Genomic DNA, 13,797 nt, shown 5'->3' with positions numbered 1-13,797 from the left:
ACAATTTTATAGACACAATTGTTGAAGTGTTTCCATAGAAAAATGATAGGGAAAATATTTGCAGTTCGATGCATAACTATTAATCGAAATAGTTTATCCATCAAAAGATTATTGTATATATTGTTAAGATTAATGCGATATAATTCTCTGTATTTCAGGTTGCCAGTATCTTCAGAGAGTGACCAGAATTGTCCATATTTCAATTTTAAATTAAAGAAGAGCTATTTTGAATCCTGCTTAATCACAAGACCATATGTTTGTAAGCACCAGGCACTTTAGTTACCTCATTTTGGTATAACGCTATCTCACCATCTATAAAGAGCATATCTCACATTTCTTCATACGCCATCCAATTATTTTCTCAGAATACTTTTAAGATATTCTTTGTTTGACCAATATTAGGTTCACAACAAAACTCAGAGGAAGGTACAGAGGTTTCCTACATTGTCTCTGTCTGTACACATGCATGGCCTCTCCCATTATCAAGGTCACTCACTAGAACGGTCCATTTGTTACCAAGGACGAATCCACAGTGATGCATCATAATCACCCAAGTCCAAAGTGTACCTGAAGATTCACCCTTGGTGTTCTTCAATCTTTAGTTATATTAATGTAAAAAATATGTTCTCAAGGTACATAATATATATTCCTTAAGCTTTTGCTTTTTATTAAAATAAATTATAAATTCCAAATCATAATATCAAGCACTGTTACTGTAAAGCTCTCAATAAAGTAAACAATTCCAATCATATTTCCAAATTAATTGATTTGTCCTAGCCCTTAAAGGGGTCGCAAAGGAGGGTTGAACAATGCAGAGTGGCAAGGTTATCAGTCAGAATTCAATCAAGAGACAGAAACCAAAGGAAGTTTGATGTATACAATTATTCTCTATTTGTAAGGGAAAGCCTACTAAGAGGAAAGACCACTAAGATGAAAAAAAAAATTTGTAAGAATAACTTAGAGTGAGGGGTGCCTGGCTCAATTGGTTGAACCTCCAACCAATTGGCTCAATTGGTTGAGCCTCCAACTTCAGCTCAGGTCATGATCTCACAGTTTGTGGGTTCGAGCCCCATGTCGGGTTCTGTGCTGGTCGCTCAGAGCCTGGAGCCTGCTTCAGATTCTGTGTCCCCCCCTCTCTCTCTATCCCTCCCTGCTGGCTCTCTGTCTGTGTCTCACTCAAAAATAAATAAACAGTAAAAAGAATTTTAAATAAAAGAATATGTCAGAGTTAAAGGAGAGTACCGAAAGGAGCAATCACTGGGAAGCCAGGCTTACTCTCCGAAGACAGGATTTAGATGTCACTAAAGACATTGTTGCTACACACAGCTTCATGGCAGACATGCTTACTGGATTGGCCTGGGAGAGAGCAGCTCCACAGTCCACTGGTGAGGATAGATCTCAGGCTGTGACCGGCAGGCAAGAAGAACCCACACCAGAGTGTTAGGAGGCACAGAGCTGAGGGCAGGAAACTGATGGACAGGCCACCAAAACTTCTTCCAGGCTGCATACACAGGACTTCCTGCAAGCATGCGGCTGGCAACCAAGCCACGGTGGCCAGAGGAGGGAAAACACCATGAAACTAGGAAGAAGAGGCCTTTCTGCTGCACCGTCTCTCCATTGTCTTTTACCGACAAAAGCCAACATCGTGTGAGATGATGAGGGTGAGAAGTTTACAGGATGTAACTCCATTATCTGAGAACGGAACACGGAGGGTAGATTTGGAGCTGAGAGTACTAAATTGTTAATGGGCACTCAGGGTTATCATGCAACAACCACAGGGTTGCTAAGAGCCATTCAGATCTGCCCACTTCCTCAGAGAATGGAACCAAGCTGTAGCTTCTGAATCCGTTTTAGTGCAGCGTTTTTAGTGATCAGTTTCATTTTTTGGTAAAGACTGGTATCTTCATCGGCTAATAACCGGTGTCCTTTGACATGTTTTCTTGTGTGTTGTTCTCCTCACCTGGATTGTACATAGTGTGGAACATATCCTGTTTTCTTAAATGCTCCAGATCCTAACTTTTGCCACTCGTTACTACAATGCCTAGGAAATACTTTAATGGGGAAAATAGTGTTGACTAATAAAGAAAACAAGAATTAGAAGTGTAAAGAGTTTTCTGTGGGTCAAGCAGCTGGTTATTGACAGAATTGGGGAGAACCTTGAGTAATTTGATAATCATTTAGAGATATTTCTACCCTAGCTCGCTCACAAGAGGGAAAGGATTTACCTTTGATTATTGTTTGCCAAATAACTTACTGTTTCATATACATTCATCTCTCTGAATGTAGCCTTCCTTATACTCTCTGTATTTAGTCCCTATACTCATGTAGAAAAATTATATGAGTATTTAAAATTAATTTCATACAACATGTAAATGACAGCTGTAAGTAATCGCTGAAGTCGTGTTACAAAAAACTCAAGATTGCGTTGATGTTTACAAAGAATTTAAACTTATTTTTCACTCAACCATTTAGAGTTTGAGGGTGTTTCAGTTGATGTAGGCTGGGTAAACATGAACTTGACTCCATACAGATTCAGCTCAGATCTTTTTTATATATTTTATTCTTAGAGGAGTGGATACCTGGTATATGACCTTTTATAACAGAGATTAGTAGCTCTCAGAGGAGTCAGCAGATATGTACTTCTTTTCTTTAATGTTTATTTTTGAGAGAGAGAGAGAGAGAGCACAAGTGGGGGAGGAGTAGAGAGAGAGGGAGACACAGAATCCGAAGCAGGCTCCAGGCTCCGAGCTGTCAGCACAGAGCCCAACATGGGGTTGAACTCACAAATCACCAGATCATGACCTGAGCCAAAGTTGGATGCTTAACTGAGTCACCCAGGCACCCCAGCAGATGTGTGCTTCTTAATTCTTGGGCCCTAAACTTGTAAGGTGTCCCTTTCTCACTCACATTATGTTGTGAAAAGAAGTCACATGACCAAAACTGTCACTAAGTTTCTGCAAAGTATATCTCCTTTCAAAACAGTCAGATGGAAGAAATGTAGATCACTGAAATATAACCTAATCTACTATTATAGGTATAGGAATATTTTTGTCATATTTTATGAAATAGGTAAGCATGTTTGTAAAGAAAATATTGGAAAATAGTTAAAACACTTAGTACTTTAAGCAACTTCCTTTCTAGATTTTTGTTTCCTCTGTACCCAATATTCTCATAAGGTAGTTTTGTATAGTGGTAAACATCATCATATAGATGCTTTCACCAGGGTCCTTGATCAATGTAAAATGGGGAGTAAGCAGTAGAGCATAAAGGTTAAGAACGTTGGCAATGAAACCAAGTCATTTCAATGTGCTTTCAGAAGGCACACTCTTAGTCCTGTGACTCAGTTATATAACTACTCTGGCTCAGTTTCCTCTCCAGTAACATATGACAGAAATAGTATTTTATTCAGAGAGTTACTTGAAGGGTATTTGAAAGCACCTGTTGGCACTCAAGCATTCACTAGACCTCAGTCATTTTTACTTAAGTCTTTAGTCTTTAGTCTTCAGTTCCATCATCTGATAGGAGGATGTTCCATCATCTGATAGGACTGCAATTGTAGCCACCTAATAGGGCTGATCTGAGGAATAAATAATGTAATGCCTAAAGATTCTTTAAATAAAGTATAACCACACCGAGTTCTTGCTGTATGTCCTCTTTTCGTATTTTGCTTCCCAAATATTCAGTAAACTCTGGTTCCGAGAGGACTCAAAGTCTCAAACTCTGCCTTCCTCTTTTCACCCATCCAAATGTCTGCCATCAATATATTAGTTTAATACGGCACCAAAAATATTGCCTCATTTAACCAACTCAATCATATACATCAAAGATATTTGCATGTTAAACAAAGTTTTTGAGAAACTCAACATGCCACGTATGAACACTAAACAAGAGTCAGTTTTTTTTACTGGGCAGGCAGTCGCATTTTGAAATCAAGTCACATTTACTGTTCCTTTTCTCGGTGATGAAGAACCCTTGTTTCCTTCCACAGTTGTTGTTTTGGATGTATTTTAAAGCCATCTTTTTCTGGAACTGAAGAAATTTGAAAGGAATTCTCAAGGTTGGACAAGATAGCCTAATTCGATTCATAGATTTAAGAAGCCTACGGGATCCTAGGGGAAGAGGAAACTGATGTGCCCTCTTCTTTCCAATGTTGGAGTATCCCATCCATACATATGCATCTCTTACCATTAAGAATAGAGAAAGGTTAGAGAGAATCTGCTTAATACATTCTGAGGTGGAATACCTCCCAATTTTTTCCCAGAGTATTTTTTACATGTCTAAATACGTGCATAAAAAGGTGCCTCAAGTCTTACAAGTACTCATAAGAATCCATGGAAACCATTTGGTAGCGTGAGCTCAGGTTAGGGGATCCACCAAAATCACTGGAGATATATAAATGTGGAAGGATATTAAGAGGGTGTTAATCAAGAGTGAATTCAGAATAGAAAGAGTCCTGCAGAAGCCAGGGATATAAAAATCAAAACGGTAGTGTTCTCTGTGATTTTCTGAGAACGCATATTAGGCGTTGAACATAATGGACTTGTTATTCTGGATCCCAGAGTGAAACAGTACTCATTTCAGTACTGAAATCAGAGGAAGAGGGGGAGCCCTTTTAAATGTTACTGTTGTCGGGGCAGAGAAGAAAGCGTATTCTTTGCAGGCAGCCAGTTCCAGAGAAAATGCAAAAAGAACAGACTTGTGTCTGTTCAATCTTGTGTGCCAAATTCACTAATCCGAAAATTTTGTTTTCTGGTAACTAATGGGTGCAAAGTTATGGATAAAATAAGACATTTAAAAAGTGTTGCTCTGCCCTGCATTTTCTGAGGCTCTTCCCTTAATTACAACCATTGTTTCCTTGTTGTTTCTCCTAAGGCAACATGTAAATATCTAGCTTTGCCCCTCTCCTGCCCAATTATTCCGAATTAGATAAGAGTAATAATGCAATCTTTAGGGGAGCAAAAATAATTTTACAAGAGAGTTCAATGTGATAATATCAAAAGCTATGACACCTGTAATTAGGATCTTACAAGGAGAGGAAAACATGTGGCAGAAAAATATTTGAAGAAATAATAGCTGAAACTAATTCCAAATTTGTTGAGAAACAAAGTTAAACTCAGGAAGCGCAGCAAAACCCAAATGAGATCATCTAAATCACAAGTGGGTACATTGTACTCATTCTTCTCAAAGGGAGAAAAACAAAATCTTGAAAGCAACCAGAGAATAATGATACATATATGCCAGAAATTCATTATGAGTAATGAAAATAAGAAATAATGGAATATTCACCTGAAGAAAAAGTAATCTGCCAATCCAGAATCCTATATCATTGATAGCCTTCCAGAATGAAGGTAAATTAAGACATTTTCAAACATGACTGGGAACATTCATCACCAACAGAACTGCATTACGAGTGGCGAAGGAAGGAAATTCTTTGGTACCAGATAGAAAATTGGGTATTTAGGAAGGTAAGAAGAGCATGAGAAATTATAAATATCTGGGTAAGTATTAAAGACAATCTTCTGTTAATTCTTGCTGTATGCATGACTATTCAAAGCAAATTTTATAACATTGCCTTCAGTGTTTACAATATATGTAGGATGTAATACAACAACTTATACCGTAATGGGTTGGGGAGGTGATCAATAAACCTGTTTGTTACAGGATTTCTTAAGTTGTAGAAAAATAATTCTAAAAAGACTCTGAAAAGTTAGGAGTGTGTACTGTAATCTTTAGAACAACCATTCTAAGCAATCTGTTTAGAATATAATGTAAACAGATATAGTCTGGAAGCCAATACATATATATTTTTAGTGTTAATTTATTTATTTTGAAAGAGACAGTGAGAAAGGGGGAAGGGCAGAGAGAGAGGGAGACAGAGGATCTGAAGCAGGCTCTGAGCTGACAACAGAGAGCGTGATGCAGGGCTTGAACCCACAAACCACGAGATCATGACCTGAACCCAAGTCGGAGGCTTAACCAACTGAGCCACCCAGGCTCCCAGGAAGCCAATATATTAATTGAAACGGAATTCTAAAAAAAGTATTCAAATAATTCCAAAGAAGACAGGCACAGAAGGCACAAAGACAAAACAAATTATGAATCTAGAATAATTAAACTTCGAAATGAACACTTATGTAATATAAAAGACTAAAAATAATTAAGAAAATAATTCATCTACACCAAATTCTTACTTTGTTTCTTCTCACCATAAAGTATGTTGCCTGGATTAAGTTAGTATTCTTAGGGAGATTCGGCTCAAGTCGCCTTTCCCTGAAATAGATGTAATATTTTCCAACCACAAAAAATTGGATTTAGAAACACGACAGATGGTAACTACAGTTGTGGTGAGCATAATGTAACGTATAAACTTGTCAGATCACTGTTTTACACCTGAAACTAATGTAACATTGTGTATCAGCTGTACTCAAATAACCAAAACAAACAAAAATCTTATGTTTGTTATTTTTAAACCTTCAAAAGTGTATGAGTGCATAAAATCATCAAAACACTAATCTTTCATCCACATAATCACCATCATCATCACTGGGATCATCATCATCTTCATAATAAAACAAAATTCCTCGCCCTTAGAGGTTACCATATGCAGAATGATTTTCTTAGAGGCCAGGGATCATTGGCTCCAAAGGTAACGGCGAACCTAATGATACCTCAACAACAGGAAGATATCCTGACTTAACCTTTTTTGGGGGTAACTGCTATTTTTAAATGCTAATTTTTCATTTTGCTAGGTAATCTTAACTTTTATTAAGAAATCTTTTTTATACAGTTAAATGCGTACGTAGCAGGGATAATAATAAGCCTTTAATATTCTCTCCTCTTAGATATGTTGCTTTTTCTGCAAAGTTTAGAAACTTTGTAAAGAGCTTTCAACTAAACTTACCAGGTCTTGCTTGAAGTACTTTTACTTCCACACTCAAACCCCATGAGTTATCCGTTTCGCATTGATCTCTGTAAGTCTGGACCTCTAATAATACATTGAGTGTGGATCGCTTCTAATGACATAACTTCTACATTCTCTCCGGATTTGTAGTTTTAGTCCTGACATCGGCTGTTTTGGCTGTTTGGGTTTTGAAAATACTCAGATCTAAGAAATCGATGTCCCAAGGAAGATTTTCATAACACGTTCACAATTTTTGTACCTGGAATAGTCATTTTCACCACGTTTCTCACATGAAACCAATACTGATGCATATGGTGTAGTCTAGAGGCACGACACAACCTCCTTGTCTTCCTGATGCTGACTTTTCACAGCTTTTAAATTGTCTTGGCCTTGCTAGCATTTATTTCTGAGATCAATCTATCCGTCTATCTATCTACCTATCTATCTATCATCTATCTATCTGTCTATCATCTAGTTGGCCCTTGAACCATGTAGGCATTAAAGGTGTTGACCCCCACTGCCATCAAAAATCTTCATAGAATCTTGATTTCCCCCCACATTAACTACTCATAGCCTCCTGTTGACTGGAAGCCTTACCAATGACATAAATGGTCAATTAACACACATTTTGTATGTTATACATCTTATATGTTGTATTCTTATTATAAATTAAGCTAGAAAAAAGAAAATATTATTAAGAAAATCATAAGGAAGAGAAAATACATTCGCAGTATTGTATTGTCAAATATCCACATATGAGTGGACCCTTGTAGTTCCAACTGTGTTGTTCAAGGATCAACTGTGTATGTAATATATATATATATATTATTATTAATAATAATATAATTATTAATATATTATATATCCTTATATAGACAGTATTTATTTCTGAAATATTTATGTAAATAAATTTTTTTGTTCATTGTTATATGCTTCTAATGTTTTCTTTGTTCGACTTGCCTACTCAATTTAATGAGGCTAGCTGAATTTGTAACCAATAAATTCAGTTGAATTGCTATGGAATATTAATGTTCCTGGTGAGAGGATTATATATCTTCATGCTGTTGGGCTCAAGTTGGGCACTTCTGAGAAGAAATACTAAGAGGAAATTTCATGGCTTTCTGTAGCTCCTTTCTCTCTGACACAAGAACCATCAATGTTCCAGATTGAGGCTACTTAAAAAAACCGTGTCCAGAGGTGAAAGTGATCTGGGTGACACCTATATGGTATAAGTAAGAAACAAAGTTCTTTTGCTGCAGATACCTTTTTTTTTGTTGATGTAATAAGACCCAATATTCTGAAATTATTTGTTACTGCATGATAACCTCACCTCTCTTGACTGATATACTGGTTTTGAGTGTTTCATTTGCTTTTTATTTCCTTTTGATTCCTGGCCAAGGCAACTAATCTTCCCTAATTGGCTTTCTCAATAACTTTCCATGTAGTAATTGCTACTTTAGTATAGAATCCCCCAAATATGCATATGTATGTATATATGCCTTTTTAATATATTTTATATATATATTTATTTTAATGTAATATTATATATAGCATATATGTGTATATATGTATATATGTATATATATGCAATATTATATATAGTATATATGTGTGTATATATGTATATATGTATATATTAATATTATATATAGTATATATGTGTGTATATGTAATATATATATGTAATATATATGTATTATGTAATATATATGTATATATGTAATATATATAACATATGTATGTAATATATATGTATATATGTAATATATATGTATATATGTAATATATATAACATATATATGTAATATATATATGTGTGTATATATACACATGCATCTTTGTTGCCGCCCACTAAAGAAGAAGTTTTCAGACACCAGACTGAGCGGACGTGCAGGGCTGCCTCTGTGAGAGAGCAACAGCAACAGTAGAATGCATATAGCCTTTATTTCATATTTTATTAGCTATATGTATCAAAGAATATCGAAGCATGGAAAAAGAACACAAAGGGTCTTCAGACATTAACCAGACATACACCTGGTGGCTATGTGAAGGCATGCAGGAAGTACCTGTTAGTTTCAAGGAGTGTCAGGGAGTTACAGCAGGTTTTGTATCTTCACTGTCCTCTGGGGGTCATGGGGCTCTGTGTCCCATAATGCTATCGCGTTTGACAGCCTGGAGACCAGAACATTGCTGACGTTTCCGCTATTGTCCCATTCACCCTCCAGGACTTACAATACATTCTCTAGAAATAACTCCACATACCTTTTCACACAAGATCTCCATATGCTTTTCCGAAGCAAAGGCATAGTTATGCCATGAGAACATTGTAATGCAGGCACTATTTGACTATAAAATACTTGAATGTAAAAATAATAAATGAACAAATACGCTTTTCCACTTAAAAATATTACTCCTGTGGGGGCACCTGCGTGGTTCAGTCGGTAAAGATTCTGACTCTTGTGGTTTTGGCTCAGGTCATGGTCTCGTGGTTCATGAGTTTGAGCCCCACATTGGGCTCCACATTGTCAGTTGTTTGGGATTCTTGGGAATCCCTGCTTGGGATTCAATCTCTCTCTCTCTCTCTCTCTCTCTCTCTCTCTCTCTCTCTCCCCTGCTTCCATTCTCTCTCTCAAAATAAAAAAATAAACTTAAAAAAATATTACTCCTGTGTTGGATCAAGTTGAACACAGTTAGCATATATGGCTACTTCATAACTTACTGTCCCTTTAAATCTTAGTAAAAAATTTGTGTGAAAAAGCTAGTTGTTTACCAGACCTTAAAAACAACATAAAATGAATACAGGAAAATATATTGTGTAATTACTTACAATAATAAAATCAAATGCAACGGCATTCACAGAAAATTAAATTAAATATCAAATTAAATTATAAGGCAAAATTAAAGTAAATGTTAAAGTACAAATTAAGTCATTTATAGGGCAAGTATAGCAAAAACCAGGACTAAGAGATACAAGATTGGCTTAAAGGTAAGAGGTCAGAGGGTATTTGGATGCTTAGGACTAATGTCAGGATAAGAATTTATAGACTTTCATGAAATTATTTAATTTTACTTCAAGATGATCTAGGCTATGTGGGCTTTTCTTGAAACTTAACAAAATAAAAATCAATAGATTTGGTCCTGTTAGTATGACTCTAAGAGAAAGGCACTCAGGAATGTGATTTGGGGCATAGAAGATACCAGAGTGTATGCTAAGTGTGCCGAAGAGACTCATGTACTACGTTATGACCACCTGCAGGAAGAATAGAAATCCCATAAGGCAGGGGCACATGGTGGTTCAGTTGGTTAAGCATCCAACTTCCGCTCAGGTCATGATCTGGCAGTTTGTGCGTTCCAGCCCTGCATCGGGCTCTGTGCTGACAGCTCAGAGCCTGGAGCCTGCTTCAGATTCTGGGTCTCCCCCTCTCTCTGTCCCTCCCCTGCTCTCATTCTGTCTCTCTCTCTCACTCTCAAAAATAAACATTTTTTAATTTAAAAAAAGCTTTCAGTATTGTTAACATACAGTGTTATATTAGTATCAAGTGTACAATATAGTGAGTGATTCAACAATTCTATATATTACTCAGTGCTCATCATGATGAGCGTATTCTTAACCCTCTTCACCTATTTCACCCATCCCTCCATCCACCTTCCCTCTGGTAACCATCAGCGTGTTCTCTATATTTCAGATATTTTTACTTCAATATGTCCATTAGCATCCAGACTCAGCTCTCTTTCTCTGTCTTGTTTGATTTACTTTCTTGTTTTTGTTGACTTTAGAATTTGTCTTTTGGACCTGTCTCTGATCAGTTCAAAAATGTTTACAGGAAAGTCAAGACTACAAAAGTTCCATCTGGTCCTGACCACATACCTTATACTTTCATTTTTGGGCAACTGCCCAGTAAATACCTCTGACCACATCCAGGTTCAGTGTCACATCTTGAGGTAAGCATCCTGCCGAGAGGACAGTTTCTCACCACAAAGTTGCACTGTGGCTCAACACCTCCTCTGCTTAGGATACACAGGAAGAGCTTAATACACGCTTGGCCATGTACGTCAAGACCAGTGGACTGGGGCTTGGAGGATGGTTATTCTCATTTAACAAAAGTAATTTCCCAGTAGTTTGTTGAAGTGGTGATGGGTGCTCTTAAATGACTTGAACCCAGGCTGTTTGCAAAGCACTGGTACTTTCTTTCTCCAATAGCTTTAAGAGGCCAGATAAATAATGTCCATATGAAGCCCATACGTATATTTTTTGTAGTCAGATGAACATTTCTGTACACATTTTTGTGAGTTTAATTTCATTTATTAGAAAGTATGCTTTCTGAAGATTATGTCGCATCCTTTTGAATTTTACATGTCACCACATGATCACTGTTGTTCAGCAAATTCTCAATAAATGTTCCAACATGACAGATGAGGAGTATGTGCTTAGCATCCATTTACTTTGGAAAGGAGCGAGCTATTAACAGAGACTTCCCTTTACTTAAGGAACTTAACTGCATAACAGGGCAGCCTTTGTTGTTGTTATTCCAAGCATCTCCTTTTACCTTCTTGCTAAGCTTTCTTCCTTCTGTATCCTCAGGCCCTCCCCTTCTCCTTAACTTCATATGAGCTTTATGTTGCCTGATTGCCTTTGGACTTTCATATCTGTGTGGATTTCCCATACCGACGCCTATTAAATTTGATTTTCTCCTGTTAGTCTGTCTCATGTCAATTTGATTCTAAGTTCAACTAGAAGGACCATAGCAGAGGAAGATCTTCCTCCCTGACAATAAATATATCATCAGAAAAAAATAAATAAATAAATTTAAGGCCTTATCTGTTTAATTTCCTATGGTGGTCTTAAATGTGCTGAAAAATCTCCACAATAACATTGAAAAGAAGGGATGTTAGAGACTGCTTTGTTTTATGATTTTCCAAAAGACTATTAATATCTCAAAGTTAAGAACGATATTGATATAAATCCTCTCATATGTCTGCTAATGATTGTTTTTATCATGAAAAGGTGTTGAATTACAGCAAATGTGCTTTCCACCTTGATGTAATCATATTCTATTTCTTTAATCTATTGTTTATAGCAAATTACATTTAATGATTTTTCTTTCAAAGGAAAACTATTACACTCCTGAAATAAACTCAATTTGATCAACTATATGAGTATTATACACTGTTCGTTTTGGTTTAGTGCTGTTTTAGGATTTTGCAGCAATTTTCATAAATGAGATTGACTTTTCTTTTTCCTTTCTTAGCATATTCTCACCTAATTTAGGCACCAAGATAATTCCACTTGTAGTGAAAGAAATAACAACTATTCCTTTTTTCCACACCATCTAGAAGAGTTTGTGTAAGTTATAATGCCTTTTTCTTGAAAGTTTATTATTTCTCTCCTGTAAAACTATTTGGCATTTGTGTTGACCATATGGGAAGATTTCAAATAACCTACTGATTTCATTATTTTTCTAGCTTTATCAAAGTTTGTGGAATCCGTGCTTGTGTATGTTAATTGTATGCGATACATATTGTACATAGCTTGTTACAATGTCCTATTGTTTTATTAGCTAAAGATTATTGCCTCATCATGATCTCTGATTGAATGGACTTAGATGCACTGATTGAAGTTTGTTTTCATGAGCTCATATTCAGTGAAGAGTTAATGGGAGTGACTGTTTTTTCAGATATTCCTCTCCAGTGTCTTTTTGTTTATTTAAAGCGTCCCATGTGTATTATACTAATGAAATAATAACTATTATTATAACATTATAAAGAAGCCCAAGTACCTGCTTTTAAATAAACCCTTTATTTTATGATAGTCTTAAATTTATAGAAAAATTGCAAATATAGTACAGAGAGTTTCCATATACCCCATCTCCAGTTTCCTGTATTAACAGCTGACATTATGACCCATTTGTCACAATGAATGAACTGATACCGACATATTTTAAATAAAGAACATACTTTTTTCATGTTTCCTTAGTTTTTACCTAATATCTTTTTTCTGTTTCATTAGCCCAGCAAGGATACCATATTACATTTAGTCATTACGTCTCTTTAAGCTCCTTTTGGCTGTGACAGTTCCTTTTATCATTTCGTAATGTAACAAAAATTATGAGTAGCTAAAAACCAGGATATTAAGACATTAGTTGATTGTGTTGCTATTCTGGCATACGATTTGGTGCTATTGTTCTGAATAATAGAGAGTAATACAATGAGTGACGTTTAAGGAAAATAGAGAAAAGGACTTATTTATTAGGAACAGAGATGGATCTGAGACACCACGTATATCATAAATGAAATCATATTGGCTACAAATTGATAATTGTTTGAGCTAGACATATGATGTTTCATCATAGAATTTTTATTTTGTACACACTTTATATTTTTATAATTAAAAGGTTATGTATGTACACATATATGTCTATTCACATGTATGCATTTATGTGTGTGCATATACTTATACATATAATATGAAAGATATCTTTCTATAGTTCCAATTTACATGAAATATATCGCATACTTGGTTCCATTCAAATTTATAACAGCATGTGCACAGGATGATTAAGAAGTTAATTTAATTTTCTTATTTGTTTTCACACAGTACTTACGGCCATATTTTAGAACAATTTTTCACTTTTAATTCAGAAAGAGATTATGTAATCCCATCATAACTCTCTTAACTCTGGGGAACTTCTTGTCACTGGATTAATCATTTTAAGTCATAAAATCGTGTTCACACCTCACATTTATTTCATCTGTTAGCAGAATTTTCTGTGCTGTGATAAGGCGGAAATACTGTGGTTGTTTTGTGTTTTTTCACAAGGTGAGATTAAAATAACATCTGTCATATCTCCCTCAGGGATCAAAGGTGACATCTCTAGTTTTCATTCTAAATTGGTAAC

This window comes from Panthera tigris, chromosome B4 (assembly GCF_018350195.1).
Source record: "Panthera tigris isolate Pti1 chromosome B4, P.tigris_Pti1_mat1.1, whole genome shotgun sequence".
In the NCBI taxonomy this organism is placed as follows: domain Eukaryota; kingdom Metazoa; phylum Chordata; class Mammalia; order Carnivora; family Felidae; genus Panthera; species Panthera tigris.
Note: the sequence above shows the minus strand (reverse complement) of the source record.